Source organism: Xenopus laevis, chromosome 1L (assembly GCF_017654675.1).
Source record: "Xenopus laevis strain J_2021 chromosome 1L, Xenopus_laevis_v10.1, whole genome shotgun sequence".
NCBI lineage: Eukaryota > Metazoa > Chordata > Amphibia > Anura > Pipidae > Xenopus > Xenopus laevis.
This window is the reverse complement of record NC_054371.1, coordinates 153,457,273-153,472,730: the sequence shown is the minus strand read 5'-3', so window position 1 is coordinate 153,472,730 and position 15,458 is coordinate 153,457,273. Positions and strand designations below refer to the sequence as shown.

Genomic DNA, 15,458 nt, shown 5'->3' with positions numbered 1-15,458 from the left:
GGGGTAAATAATGGGGTAGAATGCAAGCTTTGTGATGATTTCCAGAAATTTAATAAAAGATATTATGTTTAGCAGAACTTTGCAGCTTGGTAGTTTGCAGTAGAAAGACATATTTACCCCTAGATTAGTCGGAATGTGTACTTTTGGAAAATATATGGTTTTCTAGGGTAATACACGTGCCGGGTGCTTATATTGTAACAGTCAACAGTGTCATGTGAAAATTCATATGTACTATTTGAATTTGGTGGTTTGGTAAATCTATGAATTAACCCTTTAACCGCCAAGCACGTACGGCGTACGTGCTGGCGGTTCAGGGCTCAGGCTGTCAAAAACGTACACTGTACATTCTCCTGCAGCGGAGCCCTTCTCTCTGCTGTGGTGGCAAAAACTATTCAGTAGACCTCTGACGTCCATATTTAGGGTGATTTTTCTTTATACGTAAAACATTGTGTGCGATAAATTCAGCAAACTGCAACAATTTTAGGCGATTTTCAGAAATGTTGTAAAAACCTCTACGTTTAGAAAAGCTTTGCAGTTTGGTGTAGAAAGACGTCTTTATCTTTGTTGGATTCGTCAGAATGTGATTTTGGGGGGGTCTTTGCTGTTAGGAGGGTCTTGAGGCACATAATATGAAGTCAAGGGTCTATGTTCACAGAAGGCAAATCGGCAGCGGAGAAAAATCATATTCACTATTTTCATTTGGGGTCCGCACATGCCAGCTGCCTTGGGATATCAATGCATATTGGGCATCAAACTGTTCAGTAGACCCTTGGCATCAGTATTTATGGTGTTTTACAATTGTAAGTAAGAAATTGGGTGAGAGAAATGCGGCCAATTGCACTATTTTTAGGCAATTTTCAGAAATGTAAAAACTGTTGCTTTTATCGCCAAATTTAGGAAAGGCTTGCGACTTGGTACTTTGGAGTACAAAGACATGCATACCCAATTTAGATTCATGGCAATGTGTACTTTCCGAAAATATTTGGTTTTCTGGGGTGAACTTACTTTTTTCTACATTTGCCCCCCCCCCCCAAATCTATGTAAATGTGTTGATTTTGCAGTACCTGAAATGACAGACCATATTGGGGGTCTTCCTTTTGGGGCCCCTATATGCCACATGCTTGGGTACACCTATGCATATTGGGCATCAAACTGTTCAGTGGACCACAGGCTTTCATATTTGGGGTGTTTTACATTGATACCTAATGATGTGTGGGAGATATGTTGCTGTAGAGTGGAAGCTTTGAGGTAATTTTTCAAAAAATTCACCAATTACTATAAAACATTATAACTTTAGGAAACAATTGCAACTTGGTAGTTTGGAGTACAAAGATATTTTTACCCATTTTTTACCCATTCTAATAATGGGTCATTTTTTAGGGTAAACCTGCTGTTAGCGGAATGTTTGGCCCTGAAATCAAAAGTTTGGGGAGCGGTGCTTTGGACATTTGGTAGTGTACTGCTTGTAGATTTTGAGCTATACGAGTGAGAAATCTCCATAAAACTATATATATTTGGTATTGCCGCGTTCATTTAGACATTTCTAAATCAGCTGTGTTCTCATACATAAAATAAATGATGTTTCTGATATATGTGATTGTTCTTCGTGAAACATGATATTTTTCATTTTATTAGACACTTAGAAGCCTATATTTTTTACAGAAGTAGAATTACACCAAAATTCTTGCATATTGTGAAAGTTCAGGTTGTCCTGAATAAAACAATATATTGTTTTCCTGGGTAAACTAAAAGACCACCCCAGGAAAGGCCCTTAAAGTGAAAGAGTACAAAATATCTAAAACTGCTTGGCAGTAGATGTTCGCATCTAGGACAAAACGGCTGGCAGGGAAAGGGTTAAGGCATCAAACTATTCAGTAGACCCCTGGCGTTCATATTTAGGATGCTTTATGCTGGTAAATTACAAATGTAGGTATATAATGGGGTAAAATGCAAACTTTGTGATGATTTTCAGAAATGATATAAAAACCAAAAAGTTTAGGGTAGTGTTGCTGCTTTGCCATACAAAGATACATTTACCTATTTTAGATTTGGCAGAATGTGTATTTTCTAAAAATGTGATGTTGTCTTGGGATAACTTACTTATTTGCCACTTTTACCAAACATTAATCAGGCAGTGTATGCAGGGCTGGAACTAGGAGTAGGAAGAGGCACGTGCCTATGGCGCAAAAGTAAAGGGGTGCCAGGTAAGTACCTCTTCTTCTGCCTTCCCCTAGTTTGGGCTGTTGTTTCCCTCAGCTCGGCAGCTATTACAGCGTTGCTGCTGTCATCTGAACGTGAATGCGCTCTCCTGTGCATGCACGTTAATGTTCATGTGCGCGCACTAGGGGGGAGGCGACGTAGCCGGCAGGGTTGCCTAGGGCGCCCTGCTGGCTTGGCCACTGAGTGTATGCGCTAACTTCATTTCGGGGCATCTAAATGCCAGATACTTTGGTAAACCTATGCACAATGGGCATCAAACTGTTCAGTGGACCCCTGGCAATTATATTCAGGGTACCTAATACAGTGTGGGATATGCGGAGCAGAAAAATAAAACCTTTGAAGTGATTTTTCAGAATTTTAATACATTTTTATAAGAACCGCAAAGTTAAGACAAGCTTTGATATTTGGTAGTTAGGAGTAGAGAGATATAGTTACTCATTTTGGAATCATCAGAATGTGTATTTTTCAAAAAAGAGGTGGAAATACATGAAAACTCAGATTTAGAAAGCTTATTTTCTACTGAAAAAAAACAATGTATAGTTTTTCTAGGTAAACTAAAGATTTCTCCTCAGAAAATGCCCCTAAAGTGAGAGAACGGGCAGATTTATCAAGGGTCGAAATAAAAATTCAAAGTAAAAAAAATTCAAATTTCGAGCTATTTTTGTGTACTTCGACTATCGAATAGGCAAACATTCTATTTGAATTTTAAAAAATTTAGCTTTTCGAATATCGTAATTTATCATGTGATGTCTCTTTAAAAACTTCGACTTGAACCATTCACCATCTAAAACCTGCTGAATTGCTGTTTTAGCCTATGGTGGACTTCCTAGAACCTGTTTGGAGTCAATTGGGGTGAGTGTGAGAGAGAAAGGAGTGGCTGAGGTGAGTGTGAGAGTAGAAGGCAAGCATGGCAGGGGTGAGTGTGAGAGAGAAAGGAGTGGCTGTGGTGAGTGTGAGAGTAGAAGGTAAGCATGGCAGGGGTGAGTGTGAGAGAGATATTAGTGGCAGGGATGAGTGTGCGTGAGGTATGAGTGGCAGGGGTGAGAGAGAGATAGGAGTGGCAAGAGTGAGGTATGAGTGGCAGGGGTGAATGTGAGGAATATGAGTGGCAGGGGTGAGTGTGAGTGAGGTATGAGTGGCAGGGGTGAGTGAGAGAGAAAGGAGTGGCTGGGGTGAGTGTGAGAGAGAAAGGAGTGGCTGTGGTGAGTGTGAGAGTAGAAAGTAAGCATGGCAGGGGTGAGTGTGAGAGAGATAGGAGTGGCTGGGGTGAGTGTGAGAGTAGAAGGTAAGCATGGCAGGGGTGAGTGTGAGAGAGATAGGAGTGGCTGGGGTGAGTGTGAGAGAGAAAGGAGTGGCTGTGGTGAGTGTGAGAGAGAAAGGAGTGGCTGAGGTGAGCGTGAGAGTAGAAGGTAAGCATGGCAGGGTGAGTGTGAGAGAGATAGGAGTGGCTGAGGTGAGTGTGAGAGAGAAAGGAGTGGCTGAGGTGAGTGTGAGAGTAGAAGGTAAGCATTGCAAGGTTGAGTGTACGAGAGATAGGAGTGGCTGGGGTGAGTGTGAGAGAGAAAGGAGTGGCTGTGGTGAGTGTGAGAGAGAAAGGAGTGGCTGAGGTGAGTGTGAGAGTAGAAGGTAAGCATTGCAAGGTTGAGTGTACGAGAGATAGGAGCAGCTGGGGTGAGTGTGAGAGAGAAAGGAGTGGCTGTGGTGAGTGTGAGAGAGAAAGGAGTGGCTGAGGTGAGTGTGAGAGTAGAAGGTAAGCATGGCAGGGTGAGTGTGAGAGAGATAGGAGTGGCAGGGGTGAGTGTGAGAGAGATATTAGTGGCAGGGGTGAGTGAGAGAGATAGGAGTGGCAGGGGTGAGTGTGAGCAAGGTATGAGTGGCAGGGGTGAGTGTGAGAGAGAAACAAGTGGCTGAGGTGAGTGTGAGAGTAGAAGGTAAGCATGGCAGGGGTGAGTGTGAGAGAGATAGGAGTGGCTGGGGTGAGTGTGAGAGAGAAAGGAGTGGCTGAGGTGAGTGTGAGAGAGAAAGGAGTGGCTGAGGTGAGAGTAGAAGGTAAGCATTGCAAGGTTGAGTGTACGAGAAATAGGAGTGGCTGGGGTGAGTGTGAGAGAGAAAGGAGTGGCTGTGGTGAGTGTGAGAGAGAAAGGAGTGGCTGAGGTGAGTGTGAGAGTAGAAGGTAAGCATGGCACGGTGAGTGTGAGAGAGATAGGAGTGGCTGGGGTGAGTGTGAGAGAGGAGTGGCAGGGGTGAGTGTGAGAGAGATATTAGTGGCAGGGGTGAGTGAGAGAGATAGGAGTGGCAGGGTGAGTGTGAGTGAGGTATGTGGTTATTCTTAGTCATTTACATATTAACAGTTGTGTCCAACACTCTCATAATTACAATGGTATGGGTGGATTCTCGTCTACATATTCCAATGTACAGTATTTGTTTCTCAGCAACTTTGCTGTTTTGGACACATGGTGCTCAACAGCTGTGGTTCCCAAAACAATGCATTACCTAATAACACAAGACAAAGTGATATGCGTTGCACAACTCTGTTTTGTACACTCTGTTGGACCTACTGAATTTTTTTTGCTCACTGTCATGGCTTACGATAGATATCTTGCAATCTGCCACCCTCTACGCTATGCAACAATGATGAGCAATCAGATCTGTCTGTATTTAGCCATTGGTTCCTGGATGAGTGGCTTCTTTACTGGATGGACACTGACGATTCCCACTGCCATGCTGAAATTTTGTGGACCCAATCTTATTAACCATTTCTTTTGTGATTATATACCTCTGGTAAAATTATCCTGTTCAAAGGAACAGTGAGACTGTTTTCTTTTCATTTGCTTGGGTTGTTGTACTTTGCTCTCTGGGTTTTACCACAGTTTCTTACTCTTATATAATTAAGACTATTCTCAGGATTCCATCAGTTCTAGGTCGGAAAAAAAGCCTTTTCCACTTGTGCTGCTCATTTAACCATTGTCTTGATCTTCTACGGTACTGTCATCTTTATGTATGTTCGGCCAAGGGCCTCTTATTTTTCTGACAAAGACAAAGTGATTTCTTTGTTTTATTCAGTAATAACCCCACTTCTAAATCCACTTATCTACAGTCTCAGAAACCGAGAGTTCAGACAGGCTATGAAGAAGATGCAAGGGAAGATTTACAATTCCTTCTCTAGATTTTATATAGAGTGAAGGCAATGAATAAAATATGCATGATAATGGTGCTCAATTTGTTATACATATGAAGGCAATTTGTCTGTTAAAGTGACTCTGGGTGAAAATATAAGAATAGAAGGTAACTTAATAAACATTTTTTTAAAGAAAGGCAGTTAAACCTTGTAAAGTGATAAATACTGAAAAAGGCCTAATGGTAACTTCAAAATGAAAAAAAACCCAGTTCATTTTGCAAATTTTGGGCTCATGCTGCTGTAACACTTCTATATAATGGCAGATTTGAAGTTAGATTACCTAATTTACCTAAAACCAGAACAAACTTCATTTACAGGTTTGTGTCAAACACTCTTCTTGACTAAGGTTGTCAGTATAATTCTGTACAGACACTGTTGACATTTCCTTGGTTGCATACTGAAAATAGTAGATCACTGAAAAACGGGCACATTGTGGTTTGAAACGCTGTGTATGAGAAATAGCGCTTAGAGTTGTTTTAAACAAATGTAGTAAAACCCAGGCATTTGTCTGACAGCAGTTTAATCAAAACATAAAACCTGTTATAGTGTCTCACCATAAAGTTTCCCCAGAGTTAAACTCTCTTCATTACCAATTCAGTACAGTTTTAATTATTTTATTTTTACTATATTTATATAGTTAACATATGTATATTTAAAAAAATGTACAGCATATCATGCACATGAGTAAGCTTGTAAGCTAGATGGCAAGAATAGGAGCAAATACAATATGCAATGACAATGGTCTGAAATTCAACTTGCAAAATTAGCAAAGTCTGAAATTTTCGGATTTGCTTTTTTGGCCAGTCTATTTACTTAAACAGAAGCTTTCAAAACTATTTTAGCTCCTATGTAACAGCATTGGTTTACACTGAAGCTAGCTCAGCACAGTGATATTATATTAACTTTTATATGAACAACCTTGTTTTTAAATCCAGACAAAGATAAGCACATCATTGTCACCAATTGCAGGCCAGTAAAAAGAGATTTTCAAAAAATAATCCTGCCTGTATTACTATATCCCTGTATACAAAAGCAATGTAGAAAATGTGATAGTAGCAAGTCTGTGTATCTATGTAAATCAGCAGCAGCAATATATGTACCTAGCAATGTAAGTAAGAAATCATTACAGTGCAAGAATAGTAGTTCCCAAATCATTGATCATGTCTACTTCATTTACCTTTCTCTGACAGCCACTCACTAGTGTTTTTACTTGATCACTTGATCTGGCTTCCAAGATCACAAGATCTGGCTTCCAAATAGTATTCACTATGACAGTATACTATTAACAAGGTTTTTATAGGTCCTGTTATTTTAAGTTTGTAAAAAGATTATTTAAGGAATTTAACTTCGTCCATCATGTGTGATCCCTGAGCCACTGTGACTGCAATTTCCGGTGTACAGACTTATGTAGAGCTGCCTAGAAGGTACCTTTCATTGACTATTCCTCCCTATTCAGGTACGGGGCCTGTAACCCAGTATGCTTGGGGCCTGTGGTTTTCCAGATAAGGGGGTCTTTTTGTAATTTGGATATTCGCACTTTGTCCATTAAAAAATAATATAAACATATATAAATAAACTGGAAAGGATTGTTGTGCCACCAATATAGATCAATTGCATTTTAGTTGGGATCAACCACTAGGTACTATTTTAGTATTACCGAAAAAAGGGATAAATGGTTTAAAAATTTGAATTATTTGATTAAAATGGAGTCTATGGAAGCTGACCTTCCTGTAATTCTAAGATTTCTAGAATAATGGGGTTTTCAGAGAACAGATTCTATACCTGTACCAATATATTTGAACATGTAAACTTTCTGCATTAATATACTTTCTCACCCACACACTTCCCTTCTCTACTGCCCTCTTCCTGTTATAGTGAAGCTCCAATCTGATGACAGCTGCATGCAGACATTTGTTATACTCTTTATCACTCTGCACATCTGTCCTCCACAGATAGCATTGAAGAACTAAGAAGTCCCAATGATTATCTTTGTATACACATAACTTTAAAGAGTATGAACTAGCACAGCATCTCAATTCACTATACTGATAAGCTCAAAAACATTATGTGTATTCAGCATCCTTTTGAAATATTATATTAACTCTGCTAAAATTGCAGCTGCTATTCTGAACACGTTAGAATCTGCAGATGAGCATAAAAAGGAACAAAACTTCAAGATTTCAGTAGGTCTGACTAAGCACGAAATCCAATGTTGATGCCTCATATTACTGAGTACCACCTCTCACTTCTAGCCATGTGCAGGGATACTGTACAAATCTACAGTCTAGTGTGGTTGTCTTTCCCAGATGACTAAATCATATTTTCCTACCTCTGATTACTATTAAAGCTTGAAGGGGCAGTATACCACTCTGTTCAAATGAATTCAATATTCCCCTATATAATAGATTCATGTTAACAACATTAGTCACAACAGTAAAGGGAAGGCATTTATACTGGCAAACTATCTATCTCACAAGGACCAAACATGGAGAAGCTTCAGTTTCCCTGTTTGACATGTTTGCTCAAGAATGAACAAAAGCTATAGACGTTTCATGATTAAAACAGTAAACAAAAGGTATGTTCCTTGGAAGCCCTATTAAAGGGGTTGTTCACCTTTAAGTTAACTTCTATTATGGTGTATAGAGTGATAGTCTGAGGCAATTTGCAATTGGTTTTCATTTTGTATTATTTGTGGTTTTTGAGGTATTTAGCTTTTTATTCAGCAGCTCTCCAGTTTGCAATTTCAGCAATCTGGTTGCTAGAGTCCGAGTTACCCTAGCAACCATGAATTGATTTCAATAAGAGACTGGAAAAACATTATTAACCCATGCATTTTGAAAAAAAAAACATTTTCCCATGATAGAATCCCTTTAATAACAGTGGAATCATTGCTGAAAACTTGATTGTCACAGCTGGTCCTTTCATTATCTCCCTCTTACCCATAATTAGTAATGTGTTGCAAATAATATATCTATAAGTCTATGTAAAAAACAGCCAAAATGTGCATTTGTTTAATGGATTTTAGGCCAAATTGTAGCTTCATTTTGTACTCCTCAGTCTTACATTCTGGTTCCTCTCTTGTGGACATCCTTCCTAAATTGGGCATAGGGCTTATCCAGTCAGGTAACCTATTTGAACATTGGTATCCTCAAACCAAGGTTTCTAATTTACATGGCCACACTCCAGAAAAGGAGGGGGAGACGTGTCATGTTGGAAACACCCAAAGATAGGTGCTGTAACATGGAAGCTGGCCATGGAAAGTCACATAGTAGCCCTATGCAAGTAATACAATAACTTTTATATTTGTTGTGCTAATTTCCCAAAGCACAGTATAGATTGTGGATAGTGAAGAGTAAAATGTACCCGTTTTACCTGCCACCTGCGGCCACCTAGTGTTTGGATCTGCTACAATTCACCATCTTTGTATTTGGAGGTCAGCAGTCAGAGTGCTTTGCTCTGGAAGAAAAAGGCATGAGAAAAAAGTCTGTATCTATTAGAATCTTTTTAGAGTTAGCAGGTACTATACGTAAATCCAGGGAACATTGGGCTCATTCTACTGAATATTAGTGATATGCACTAATGCAAATGATTATAATTTATGCAATACTCTACTATATTTACTTGCATAGACACTTTAGGGGCATATCCTAAATATTCTAAAAGCCTAAAATAGAGAACAGAGGTACTGTATTAAGTTCTACTTGGTCATATTTTGAACTGTACAAGATCAAGTAGTTTTGAAAGAAACAGGGAAATGTTTCCAGTTGATATAATATAGTACAGTTATAGTATCCCTTATCGTGATACCCGATATCCACAAAGCTCCGAATTACGGAATGTCTTCCATAGACTCCATTTTATCCAAATAATCCAAATTTTTAAAAATAATTTCCTTTTTCTCTGTAATAATAAAACAGTAGCCTGTACTTGATACCGACTAAGATATAATCAATCCTTATTGGAAGCAAAACCAGCCTATTGGGTTTATTTAATGTTTAAATGAATTTCTAGGCTTAAAGCATGAAGACCCAAATTACAGAAAGATCCATTATCCGGAAAACCCCAGGTCCCGAGCATTCTGGATAACAGGTCCCATACCTGTATATAAAAGGAACTGGATACATCTGCTCATTAGAGGGTCATCAGGAATCAACATTTTAAGTAATGATAACACCTTACAAATGGTTATTTTCAAAGCTGAAACGCTAAACTATAATAGATGATTACTAAATGCGAACATTAGCTTCAGTTAGTACATTCGTAAATTATTTAGTTCCGCAAACTATAAGCAGCAGAGATATTAAACCAACTACAAAATGGAAGCACGTTTATAGAAATAACTGTTGCCCTTTGAACAAATGAGTTTCCAACATCACATTTCCTTCTTTATTGGTTTAGAATTTTTACAAATATTTAATTTTTACACTTTTCACAATATACTGAAATTTCATTGTTATTAGAAATTACCTTTAGGAAAGTACTGTATAGTTAACAGGGTTTTTTTTAACATCCGAGTAGCACAACTCAACTGTCTTCAAAAGAAAACTATTGGGAAGTAATTCCCCTGGTTATTTTTGGGAACAATACAAAAGGCTGTGTTGGGCTCTGGATGGTATTATTATATTAGGAATTCTTCATCTGAGTATGCTCTTTGCAATGTCATACAACTGTTATACTCAAGGTAAAAACATTAGTCATTGTTTCAGCATGCAGAGCAATTCTTTATGAATACTTTCCTGTTGGGGCAACTATCATCCGTGTATTGTAAATTAAAGAGGCATTGCCGAAGATTCAAGAATATCACAAATATCCTACAAATATGACTGTTAAAGCCTAAGGGAAAAAAATCAGGTAATGAGTAACAACATAATTCCAGGTAAAGCAGCTTGAAAAAATAACTAAAATGTTCTCAAAGCTTGCTATGATAATCTTAGTTTTGTTATTTTTGCAGAGTAAAAACATAGATATACTGACTAAGCAGGAAAGATTATTACAATTTTATTTGTGAATATTTATAATAACCATAGTTGTTTCTACTGGCAATATAAGTTTATTATATTTAATATTATAATAAAGAAATATATACATAAATAAAAGAACATATTAAATTGTGGTGGTTTATTCTGTTGTTTTTTTCAGATCATGAAAATAATAGATGTTCGCAATGTAGCCGAATTCAAGTCCACAGCTGCTAAATTTTCTGTTTTTTGTATTAATTTATGTATTAACAGTTACAGAAAATTTAATATTTATTGCATTTGTAAAATATCACACCAATGTACAGATGAAGCCACTTGGATTTGTGAGTTAAATGCGTCATGACTCAGAGTTAATTGAAGAAACTGTGTTATCTAAAGTTATCTTAACTCATTTAATGCATTTAACCTTTTCATTAGCATACCAAAGCACCATTGTTCACAATGGTGAATGCTTTAATTAGATGGGATGTTGTGACACAGTTTTCTGTGTTAAATGAGATAAATGGGATATCTGTGTTTAGTTATTCTGTGTCAAACAGACAAACCAAAGTGGCTGCATCTGTATTACCTTTTGAGCAGCTTATCATTCTTAGAGATATTTACAGTAACCATGCCCAAACTTCTGAACATCTTAGTAGCACAAAACAAGCAGATTTCCTTTGGCCTGCGCTGAATGTGCGCTGTTGGCGTGCATGGCGTTTGACCGTTATGTTGGAATATGCATTCCTCTGCGCTACTCAGTTATAATGAATGACTCTTTCTGTTTATATATAGATATTGGTTCTTGGGCATGTGTTTTTTTTCATTGCAATGGTAAAGGTAGGATTTATCTTGGGAGTGAAATTCTGCTGTGACTTGATCAACCATTTCTTCTGTGATATTTCCCAGCGTCTGAACCTGACTGTCAGGGGCCTATCAGCTCTTGGCGGAGAAGTCTGGACTAAGGAGGAAGCTTTAGGACAAAGTTCAAGTTTGTGGTTATCAAAAAGGGTTCAATAGTAATCGTAGTCAATTCCAGGCAGTAGTTCAATTGGAAGGCAGCAAAGGGTCGTGGAAACGGGTTCAGGCAAGAGTCAAAGTCCAGGAATACAATCAGGAACAATTTATGAACACTCAGGAACCAAGGTAGCAATTCCTATAATCAGGTATTGAACCCATGACCTGGAAGTCCTTTTATTTTCTAATTTTGTGTCAGGCCCCTTGACGTCATTGTGAAGGCGTCAGCATTGGCCCATGTGGGTCATGGGAGCCGCCATCTTGGATGCGACACCGCTGGAGACGGGAGCGCCAATGGGCGCTCCTGACACTGGCTTGCAAAAATATGTCACTTCCAGAACTTGTGGATTTTGTCCTGGCTATAATGGTCATCACAGTGCCATTAATTATGATAATACTTAGTTATTTGTTCATTCTACAGGCAATCTTAAAAATTCCAAGACAGAAAGCTTTCTCTACCTTTGCCAAACATTTTACTGTAGTTGCAATTTTTTATACAACTGCAATGTTCATCTATGCAAGACCTAAAATAATTGGTACCCCCCGGCCTACCTCCCCCAGGGCAAATGCCCTTAAGTTGCTACTTACCTCTCGGCGCAGGTCCTCTCCCGTGGAGTTCGTAGACGCCATCTTCTCAATCTTCTTCCTGGATTCCCCCGCATTTGGCAGTTCAGCTCTACTGCGCATGCGCTGAAAGTAACAAAGTTTTCCGATTTCTTTTTTCGGCAACTTCATGACTTTCGGCGCATGCGCAGTAGATTCCAATTGGCAAATGCTCCTACTGCGCATGCGCCGCCAAATGCCGGGGAAAGGGTTTCTTTCTCCTTTAAACGCAAGCATCTTTTTAGTTGCTATGGGTTACTACTACTGGGCAAACACGTTTCCCCCAAAATATTCTTATCATTGTAAACACAAGTGACTCCTGCAGATAAGGGGGTATATTTATCAAAGAGTGAAGTTAATAGTGAAGTTCCACCACTAGAGTGAAATTCCGCCACTCTCCATTCATTTCTATGGGATTTTTGTAGGCGTATTTATCAAAGGGTGAACTTTCACTTTCACCCATTGATAAATATGCCTTTCAAAATCCCATAGAAATGAATTGAGAGCTGCGGAATTTCACTCTAGTGGCAGAACTTCACTCTTTGATAAATTTACCCCAAAGACTATGGCAAAATATCAAAATTGATACGCATAAAAATTGACGTGAGTCAAAATTATTCGGTTGCCCATTAACTTTAATGCATTTGGCAAAATAGTCCCGCGTGTAAAAATCTCTCGCATCTAAATTGATGTGCGTCAAAATTATTTTGATGCCCATTGACTTCAAAGTAGTCTGATAATTTTTCACCAATTCGCCCATCACTACTTGTGAACATTAGCAACCATGTTTGCGTCCTTTTTGACTGATTAAAGACCTTGATGACTTCATCGCAAAGTTTGCGAGTGCGACCAAATGGCTTTTGCCAACATTCGCAGTGGATGCAATAATTTTGCAATTACAAAAAACTTTTTGCAATAATATATTTAACGAAACTCCAGAGCAGGTGTTAACGCTAAACCTTGGCTTAGTGAAAATGTGCAATGTAATATTTGCCAGAGACCGATTTAACATTGCGAGCAGTGCTAAACATCCACAAACATGCCATTTTAAATAACATTTGCGAATTTTAATTACATTCCCCCATAGTGTTTGTAAATAAAATATTGTGTACCTGTAAACTGTATAAAATTACAAAAAAAAATTGTTAATATATAGCTTTTTCACTTAGGTTATATATTTATTTGATTGTAATTTAGCTATTAGCTTGGAATAAATGGTTTGGAGCAAAGACAAGTAGAATAACATCAAAAGTAAGCCAGTTCCATATGGCTAGTTTGTATAAGCAAAGAATAATGTGTTTAAATAGCAGAATGCAGCAGGATGCCACTAGCCTTGTTGTTGTCAAATGACCATGCAAATAACAATAGGTTTAAGTACTGGTGCAGTTGATATTATAGGCATTAAGACCATAATTCTTCATACACTCAAACTTTTGGATAGAAATGTATTCCCCAATGACACTCCACAAATGCATTATAATAATTTTAGTACTGTGTTAGTTACAATTTTAGAATATTTAGAATATAAAGATCCTTAACAAAAATTCAAGAATTTTTCGTCTGAGAAATGTCTCAGATGTCTTAAAGTGGACCTGTCACCTACACATAAAAAACTGCATAATGAAAGTCCTTTCCAAATTAAATATGGAACCCCAAAAGATTTTTTCATTAAAACATCTATACCTGTTATAAAGGTGTTTAAATATCTAAACTGTCAATCAAATATTACCTGCCCCGCCTCTATGCCCCTGGCATAGAGGAGGGGCAGTCAATTACTTTCACTTTCCATTCAGCACTTCCTAGATGTCACAGCTCTCCTCACATTCCCCCTTCCCTCCTCAGGCTCTATATTTGTGTAGGGCACTGGACATGGACATTAGGTCCCTCATTCTGGTGCATACACAAGATTTTAGGGTGACACACAATTTCCCTTAATAACCTTGTCCACAAAATGACTGCTGCCTGCTTGCTGTTATTGTATAATTCCAAAACAGAAGGAAACAAAATTTAAATAATAAATACAGTGTAAGTAAAGTTTATTTTGCTCAACTAACATGATAGAAAATAATTTGAAATTATTTCTTAGGGTGACAGGTCCCCTTTAACCCAAAAGCAAACCTTGAGCTCATGTTTTGGTCTCGCCTGAAATCAAAAGAATTGTTTTATGGACAGAAGTCACATTTTGGGAATAGGTAACCGGGAACCATTACAGGCTCAGGTGGATTGGGCATTAGTTAGTGTCACCAGTACACATAACCAGAAAGACAGTTGGCAGGGAGGCGGCAGCCCAGAACACTATTGTCAGGATCAGCCTGGGACTTGAACTCTGGTGGTGCTGTTCTGGCAATTTGCAGCACTTACCTCATGAGCCACTGGGGGCTCTCGGGACTGGTCCTGAACTCTTGTGTTTAGTGTTTCTGTTATCTGCCTATTCACATTCTGTTTTCCACCCACCTCGTTTACCCTCATGTGTTTCCCATTCCTAATCACCTTCCCTTTATAAACCCCGCCCTAAGCTTTGCTCAGGGCTGAGTCATTGAATGTATTCTGTTTGTTCCTGACCTGCCAACCTGAATCTTTGTACCTTTGTTCCTGTGTTCCCCATTTTTCCCTCACCATCTGGATACCTCGATTAGCCTTTTTGCCTGTTCCTGCCTTTTGTGTTTCTGTGTTCCGACTGCCAATAAACCTACTATTACTTACATCATCATCATGTCTTTGCCTACAATCACCTATGGCTACACCCCTGGGCTCCCACCATATCCACTCCCCTTGGAGTGGCTATCCTCGGTTACAGCGGTTCCCCGTTGTGAACGTTACAACTATATTGCATCAATGGCTCTCCTCTGAAACCCTGTCCCTCTCATTAGTTAAATGTAGACTACACTACATTTTCCATGTGGACTGGATTGAAACAACTACAAAAAAAACCCCAGCTTACGTCAAAATTTTAGATACCTGGTCAATATATATATATATATATATATATATATATATAACAGTTCAAAAAACTTCATTGTATGATACAGAAATTTTAAGAAACAATTAGTTGCAAAGTTTCACCGCCAAAATGTTGTCCATAGACTCCAATGGGAGTCTAATCCGCCAGTAGACTTTAATGCATTTCGGCGGATTTTCAATGTTTCGTGAATTTTGGATGAAGCAAAATGGGCCATTACTGATCGATGAAAGACAACATATTCAAACTACACACCAAGAAAATGATTATCCTGCAAGATCATCCCCCATGGTTTACGGATAACAGGCTGCTGGCTACACACTTGCCATGAACCATAATCCATAGGAAAGGCTCCGTGAACCAATATGAGTAACCTATTATATAAGTTGAAATGTTTTGTTTTATTGTTGAAAATATTAATGGAGAAGGAAAGACTTGCAGCACTTGGGGGTGCCCAATGACGAACTGCTCACTAATAGAATTCATCACCATAAGTGCAAAAACTCCTTGGCCTTGCTCTACA

At 38.5% G+C, this 15,458-nt stretch overlaps 1 pseudogene; it reads left to right on the top strand.

The window, feature by feature from the left end:
• The first annotated feature begins 4,593 nt into the window (after positions 1-4,593).
• LOC121400920 lies at positions 4,594-5,402 on the top strand (annotated as a pseudogene).
• Positions 5,403-15,458: the final 10,056 nt, after the last annotated feature.